General features: G+C 30.1%; 1 long non-coding RNA gene across 1 annotated transcript; it reads right to left on the reverse strand.

The window, feature by feature from the left end:
- Positions 1-1,877: 1,877 nt before the first annotated feature.
- LOC140446889 (uncharacterized) lies at positions 1,878-8,705 on the reverse strand. The gene is made up of 2 exons (XR_011951530.1): positions 8,430-8,705; positions 1,878-2,196 (listed from the first exon to the last, which is right to left on the reverse strand). It is a non-coding gene; the product is annotated as an uncharacterized lncRNA (long non-coding RNA).
- Between the last annotated feature and the right edge of the window lie 220 nt (positions 8,706-8,925).

Genomic DNA, 8,925 nt, shown 5'->3' on the forward strand with positions numbered 1-8,925 from the left:
TGAAATCCAGATAACTTTCAAATTTTAAAGTAAAGACAGACATTTTTTTAATAATAAGAATTTGCTTTCATAACAAAAAGGATTTGTAATAATTAATAAATTGTAAAATTTGAGGGTTTGACTTTAGCTGTCAATTTATTTGTTCAGTTTTTTTTATTTTAATGTTAACTCACGACAGCTCTTATTATTATTTTGATTTTGTTTTATTTTTAAAAAAAGGTTAATCTGTGTGCGGTAAATTTTGTAAGTTTATAATAGTATCTCCAACTCCTGGAATTTGGAAATAGATGAAACATGTAAGTTTTTTTGTATTTTTGTATTTTGCGACTATTGTTGTATTATTTTTTCACTGTCTATTTTGTAACTGTTTGTGGTGACACAAAAAAAAATGTTAAATTTTGTTTCTTAACATTTTGTTTATTCTTTTTTTAACTAACCCTTTTTTTGAGTTTCCATTTGGAAAAGATATGTTTTTTATGTTTAATAATTATATCTCAAGTTACAACTAGTTGTTGTAATAGTTATAATTAGGCACCTTGAATTGGCGCTCTTTATAAATTACTAGAGGCGTTTCCTGTTTCTTTTTATTTTGTCCCAAGAGATTCATGACCGTTTGTTTCATATTTTTGTAGTTGCCCCAATTCAAACCCCCTTGTCTTTCACTTATCCACAACCCCAGCTCTCCTACCAAAACCTGAGTGCCGTTCGCATATGTTTCGATTTATTTTGCTTGCCTTTCTCCATCCCCAGTAGTTTTTTCCTCTAATTTTCTACCCCTTGTATTAATGCCCCGTGTGGTAGGCAAAATATATCGTTACAAGCTTAGTCTTCCTTTGAACAACATCAAACTTTCATCAATGCATAAATTTTCGAACGAGTAAAACACGTCTTTGTATGCTTTCAGAAGATGAGATACAACTAATCTTATTTTATGTAGTTTATCGTTTTTCTTACTGTGGTCGTTATTGTCGACAAAATGCAAATTTCGTTGAATCAATAAATAACGGTCTCGCGTAAAAATTTGTGAAAATATAGGTGTCGACAACAAAGAATCTTTAGACCAATAGTACATTTCACTTACTGTCATTTTACTCCATTGTTTTGTATGGCTTCTCTGAATATTTTCATTTTGGGAGCAGAACAGATTTGTTTGTTAGGTAATTAGTGTTGACTATCAACAGCCAACTTATAAGCTTATACTCACTCATAGCTTAAAAGACCGGCCGTTTCATGCAAGAAGTTCATTATGTATATTAAAATGTCAAACTGGAATTATGCTGGTTTTTGTAAGTCGATCGATTTCATAAAATTCTCCAACAGTGACTTATTTGTGACGAAAGTTGTACAACAGACTAAATATCATTTTATTTACGTCCTAACCTTAAATAGGAGGAAGTCATAAAAAATTGAATGGAGTGACTAAATGACAATTGATTGGATCCCCCGTCGCATGGTGACCGGCAAAATCACTAGTATTTTTATAACTATAATAACACTGTTGTGAAATTATTGCTGGTGGCATTTTCCTTTACCTTATTCACGCTCTGAGTGAGGATAACCCACAATATGAGAACGGAACTGAAGAACTAGAAACTCTTTATTTTGAGTTTGTGGCCTAAAGTTTGGAAACTGATTTATAGATACCAAAAACAGCTTCCTGTACAATGGCTGACAGGCCAAAATAATTTTTTTCCCATTTTTTAATTGTAGTTTATTCCCAAACATAGAATTAATGAAATAATAAGTGTACTCTATTACTTTGACATTTTAATGTCTTACAAGAATAGATTACATCTTGGTAGGTGTTATTTTTTATAATACACTATAATTTTTAATTAACAACCTATAAAAAAAAAATAAAAAATGAATACTCCAAATCATAGCCAATACCAATCCGTATATTTTCTAGATTAATTATAAAAACTAAACTACTACAAATCTATAATGTTTACCCTTTTATTTTTTTAGTTATTATTTAGTTAAATAACAATATAATATTTTATGGTTTATAGCAAGATCGACAAAGGTCTCCTGCAACACATTCACATTCTTCGTAGGAATAGAAATTATTCGGTGTATCGTTGCATCCATCCCAAATAACTTGTTCACAACATTGCGACCAGTGATTCCAATGGTATCGAACGAGGTTTGCATAACAATTTATACCACCAGGGTACTTAAATGGCAGCAAGCAATCTAAAAAAATAGTAATTATGTATAATGGAAAAATTATCATTTCCTTATTGATTCTTGGTCATTTTAGTAACTAGTAACAGTTCAAAAATGTTAATTAAATACAAGTATTGGGTGTTCTAGTGGGGTAATGTCAACTTCCCCTTTAATTTTTTGAACCCTATTGTCACAAACGATGCTCTAAAGGCCGAGTATCAGTGGGATAACTGTAAAAACTGGAATTGAAGAAATATAATTCCATTAAGAGTGAGTGATGCCGATCGCCATTTCCAAAGGGTATTGCTTAAACTAAGTAGGTCGCACTGCTTAACCTCCGTTATAACGGTCGACATTACACATTTTTTTACCCCACCAACACGTTTGGCCAGATGTAGCCAAAACATCTAGAAAACAAAAATACCGATTTTAACAGAGACACAGAAGATACCTCAGGTGGTACAAATTTTATTCCACAATCCCACACCGAAGCAACGGTCTGCCCCAAGAATACTGGTGCAGACCACGAACAACAAACAACTCCATATAGAAACATATAACATCCGTTCCATGTCAACAGATAAAAACTCTACGAACTAGAAGAGTAATTGAGGAACATGAATTGAGACATAATAGGACTATCAAGAAGGTTAAAGAAGAGGAGAAGGTTGTGTAAACTTACATTCAGGCTGTAGGCTCTACTATAAAGCCAAGGAAGATTATACTTACGGTGGAGTAAAAAACCTTTTACAAAAAAAACCAACAGAAAAGGGGCATAGATCGCACCTAACGGAACTAGCAAAAATGGAGTAAACTTGTGCCTAAATAACAAAAGAATATTTGAAAGATTCACAGCAATAAACAACGTAACAACTGGTAGTGATTGTCGTATAGTTAGGGCAAAAATAAATATTAACATGACAGAAGAGATAAAAAAAAACATTTAAAAGAACAACGCAAAAAGATACCAACTAAGTATAACAAATGGAGAAGCATTCCAAAGGGTCTTAGTCAGTAGGTTTGAATTAGATCCTCCACATAATCAGGACCAAATTGACGACATTAGCAAAAACATAAATAAAAACCTTTGGTCACAAAAACAAAAATCCGAAATGATTCGGATCCTTATGTCAGCACATACGGATTCGAAATAAAAGCTGAAATACTATAAAAACGACATCTGCAGAAATCGATATTTTTAAGATAATTAAAAAATTTAAACAGAGTACAGATTCTTTTTTTATTTATTTTATTTCATTTAAGATTCTTTCTTAAAATGGATGGGCCACGATGAGCAGTACAGGTATCAAGAGTGAATGTAAATTATCTTTCCAAGCCTGAACTGGCAGAAAAGACGAAACAGACCATCGTATATCGGGGTCAACTAAGGCTGCAGTAGCACTGATTTCATTTAAATAACACAAAAAGTCTTATACATTTAAGATTATCATTTATATAAAAAGAAAAATAAGAGAAACAACGGTATTAGAAAACAGAAACTTAGGTAGGGGTAGCATGGATGGTAAATAACAATATCAATAATCAATATGTCATTATATTAATAATCATATTAATGCATGTAATATAAATAAAGTAAGGATTTGAATATATTTCAATGAGCATATACTTAGAGTTGGGGGCAAATAATGACTAATCTGGTGTTAAATCGAAATATTGCTGTTGATGGAAGGAATATTGTGCAGACTACATCGTATAAGTACCTAGGACATGAAATTCAGTTGGGCAGAGATAACCAGACATGTGAGCTCCCACGTCGCATAGAATTGGCCTGGGCAGCGTTTGGTAAATTAAACTATGTGTTTAAATCGGATCTACTCATATGCCTCAAAAGGAAAATCTTTGACCAATGTGTGTTACCTGTACTCACTTATGGAAACATTAATACTCACAAAAAAGGTAGTTAATAAGATTCGCGTGACTTCGATGGCTATGAAGCGCCAGATTTTGGATGTCTCTCTGAGAGACCGAATCCCAAATGAAGAAATACGTCGTAGAACAAAAATAACAGACCCTATCGAAAAAATTTCGTCGTTAAAATGAAATTGGGCAGGACACGTCGCCAGATTATCAGACAACCGATGGACAAAACGTATTTTAGAATGCAGACCAAGACAAGAAGCAATCCGGAGCAGAAGACGCCCACCAACTAGATGGACTGATGACCTGAAGCATATTAACAATAACTGGATACAAGCAGCACGAGGCTGAGACAGATGAAAAGAGCTGAGGGAGACCTATGTCCAGCAATGAACGCACACATGTTGATGATGATACTTAGAGTAGATCTAAAGATGGGCACAAAGTAAGCAATTGCAAACCTAAATATATGCTACGGACCTGATAAAGTTGCAACAAAATATAAAAATAATAAGTTCTGATGATGAAAAAATGATTTTACGGCGAAAATAGTAATCACAGGAGATATGAATGCTAGAGTGGAAAAAGAATTCTGTTTACACAATGACATGATGATCATAAATACACATTTCCAACAAAAAAAGATATATAAGACCTCAAGAGAAATCAAATCAAGAAACAAACAATCAATTATTGACTATACTATAGTGCGAAAAACAGATTGGAGCTGAATAAGAGACGTAAGGGTTAGAAGAAGCTATGAAATAGGCAGTAATCACTGGCTTCTGGAAACTACATTTAACAGAAAAGGAATAAAAATGAAAAGCACAGAAGACCAGAATAAGAAATACAAGAATATAATTAAATACATAAACTAAGGGAAAACCCAACTCAAAAAGAATAAGAAATGACCGAAATAGTAGAAGAGCAATGGGGAAAATTCAGATGTGCTATGATAAATACAGCAAAACTAGTATGTGGGACCACAAGAAATAATAGGAAAGAAAAAAGGACACCATGATCGAATAAGGAGGTAGAAATCTAAATAAAAGAAAAGAAAAATTTTTGAAAAGAATACATACAAGACAAAAACAAAAATATAAAAGATACCAAAATACAGAGAATGAAATTTAAAGAAAATATAGAAAAATAAAAAACAAAGCTTAGACAAGTTCGAACAAAAACGGAAGAAAACAGTAAAGAAAATGTATAATTGTTTTACAGAACACTGAAAAAGCTACGAAGCAACAAAGAAATATAGCTAAAACAAATAATGATCAAAAACGAAACAATATTAGATTTCGAATCAAGAGAACATTTTGAAAAACTGTTAAATGGAGAGCAAAAAAAGCAAATAAAAATTAAAAACAAAGTAATTGGTGGATCAGAGAAAAACACAGAGAAAACAGAAGCTATACAGGAAGAAGAACTAGAGGAAGCAATAGGGAATATTAAGACTGGGAAAGCTCTTGGCAGCGATGGAGATAGTTAAGAAATGTTGAAATACATACGAAAAAAGCAAAAAAAAAATAATATTCTCCATACCAAAACAAAAACCAAATGTAATAATTGTACCAGTGCACAAAATGGAAAACACAAAAGAGTGTCAGAACTATAGAGGCATATCCCTATTATGTGTAGCAGCAAAACTAAACGAAACAATTGAGTACAAAGAGGATTCAGAAAAGGACCTAACTCACAAGACCATATATTTACTATAGAAAATAAAATAGAGCAAGTCTTAAAGAAAATAAAGAAGTATTCATACACGTAGACGTGGTGCAAAAAATATATATTTAATGTAGTTAAAAATAGTTAGTATTGTGAAAATTTATTGAGACAATTAGGCGTTGCCAGACTTCTGTTTGATGCATTTAAGACCTTCCAGACTACATAAAATCATAAGTGATGATGATGGTTGAACTCGTATTGAATAGGAAATTCCAATAATGAATAAATATACAGGGTGATGAATTTAAAAAACCAAAGTTACTAATAATATAAGAGAAACGGCAAATCTGGCAACAATGCAAATATTAAATATGGAATCTTGGTATCCCAAAATAAATGCACCCCTCAAGTTTTGTACAATTATGACTAGCAATTTACGAGATAATTGGCCGTTTCCAGACTTTTGGGTCACTCTGTATATATATATATATATATATATATATATATATATATATATATATATATATATATATATATATATATATATATATATATATATATATATATACATATATGTATATATATATATATATATAATATATATATATATATATATATATATATATATATATATATATATATATATATATATATATATATATATATATATTGTTCTGAAGCTATTTACTTGTGGCATTTTAAAGTAATTTCCATTTTAATGGGAATAAACCACAATTAAAGGTTAAAGTAAGTTTATTGACGTTTCAATTTTTACTTCGGAAATCGTTCTCAAAAGATAAACATTAATAAATTAAACAAATTTTGTTTTTTGTTACTTAGTGAAAAATTCTTCAAATAATTTAATTTTATCTGACTCATTTACATTGACAATTCAGACATATATTATACATTTTAAAGTAGACGACTTTAAAATGTTATTGCCAATATTGCTGTGTTGCGTTCCTGGGACGACTTTATTGTACGATAGTTCATCGGATTACATGAAATCAACTTTAACTTGAGAATATACGTTAGAAAAAAATCATAACATGTAATTGGTCTTTAAAAAGACAACCACGTGCCATGATGACAGTAAAATTCTCCCGTTAGTGATTCCATAGTAAATCATTACGAAAAAAAAACAAGAAAAAACCTCATAATACTATCCGGACATGGTAAGTATTTGGTCTTACATTTAGTTTACTCTGAATAAACACTAAATTTGAATTTTATATGTTTCTTATTTAAAAAACACAAATGATGTATCCTCGATATGTTACTGACTTACTAATACTGGCATTTTCTTTTATTAACTTCCTATAATATGGGTAACCAGATCCTACTGCATTCTGTCGAGGAATTTGCCACACAATTGGTTTCAATTAGGATAATTAGAGCCGCTTCTTTGATTATTCTCTTTTTATCACCAGTAAAATTAAATTATTAGAAGAATTTTTTACTAAGTAACAAAAACCAAAATGTGTTTAATTTAGTAATGTTTGTATTTTGACAACTATTTCCGAACGTCAAGAAACTTACTTTAACCTTCAATTGTGGGTTATTCCCATTAAAATAGAAATTACTTTATATATGTATATATATATATATATATATATATATATATATATATATATATATATATATATTTATATATATATATATATATATATATATATATATATATTTATATATATATATATATATATATATATATATATATATATATATATATATATATATATATATATAATGATTTATGAAAATAGACAAGGACTAGGTTTAAGCTCAGTACTATTTTTAAATATAATAGATGAGATAGTAAAAGAATGTAAGAAAACCTTAAAAAAATACTGTATAGGATGCAATAAAATGCGAATACTAAATACAGAAATATACGTATTTGCAGATGACATAGTATTATCCAACGAAACATTAGGAAAACTGAGGCACAATTTGGAAAATGGAAGTCAGAAGCAAAAAATACAACCTAAAAGTAAATAAAGGGGGACAGAGCTAATGAAAATAATAAGTAAAAGGACAAGGATGACCTAATCATATTATATTTTGTATCAACAAAATATAAAGCAAAAACACATATACAAATACCTGGGAACAGTAATAAATAACAGAAAAAGCATCAAGCATGATCTCAACAACAGACTAGATAGTACAGGAACACTATTGTTAAGATTCCTTAACAACAGAAAAAGATGACAAAATATGAAAGAATAGGCCGACATACGGAGCAGAAAACTAGATCTCTAGACAAAAGTCACCAGAGTAAGATACATGCAGCAAAGATGAAATACCTCAGAAGAACGATAGGGGCAAGAACAACAGACAGACTTAAAAATGAAGAAATAAGAAACAGACTTTTATTAGAAGAAACAGACAAATTAAACCGTAAATTGACACAATAAAGGAGAAAAACTTAACATTATTTGGTCAAATAACAAGAATAGTCAGTAAAAGGCAAATAAAAAAATGTGCAGGAGCGGAAGAAATAAAATAAAATAAAATAAACATAAAATAAAAGAGTGTAAAAGCGACATAGCAGAGATCTTACAAAATAAGGGTAAATCTTATTAAAAAGCAACACAAATGACAAAGAACATAAAGAATGGAGAAAGTTCATCAAAAGCTAGACGTAACGGTAGAAGAGGAACGATTATGTATGTATGTATGTTGTATAAAAAGAACAGTATTCTTACCATTTACATCAAAACTATTAACTACTTGAAAAATTATTGCAACGACAATGAGGTACGATATTGGTTTATTCATTTTTGTCGTTATGTATGTAATACTAACACAGGACCAACTAAAATTAAATAATACCAAGTTTCATTCAGTTGTTGCAAATTTTATATAGCGCAAACAAACATTTTGTCACTAACTTTTTTGAATAACTAAGATAAATGAGTATTTACCGATAAAGAAAGAGTCTGAAATATATAGAAACTAGTAATTAATAATACGAACGTTGTTAATTGGTGGATTCGGAATCATTTCAAATAGTATTTTGCCTTATTATCAGAGTTGTGTTCTAAATTGTTCGTGTTTAAAAATAAATTTTTTATCTGTTGAAGCAGTAACTTATGTATAATAATAATTAAATCGATTATTTCTGAAAGGGCTTAGGGAAGTGAAGGGGAGCCACCTCAATCAGATAATCTTAGAAAAATACGGCGATGTGTGAGAAATGAT

The sequence above is a fragment of the Diabrotica undecimpunctata genome, chromosome 7 (genome assembly GCF_040954645.1).
Source record: "Diabrotica undecimpunctata isolate CICGRU chromosome 7, icDiaUnde3, whole genome shotgun sequence".
Taxonomy (NCBI): Eukaryota; Metazoa; Arthropoda; class Insecta; order Coleoptera; family Chrysomelidae; genus Diabrotica; species Diabrotica undecimpunctata.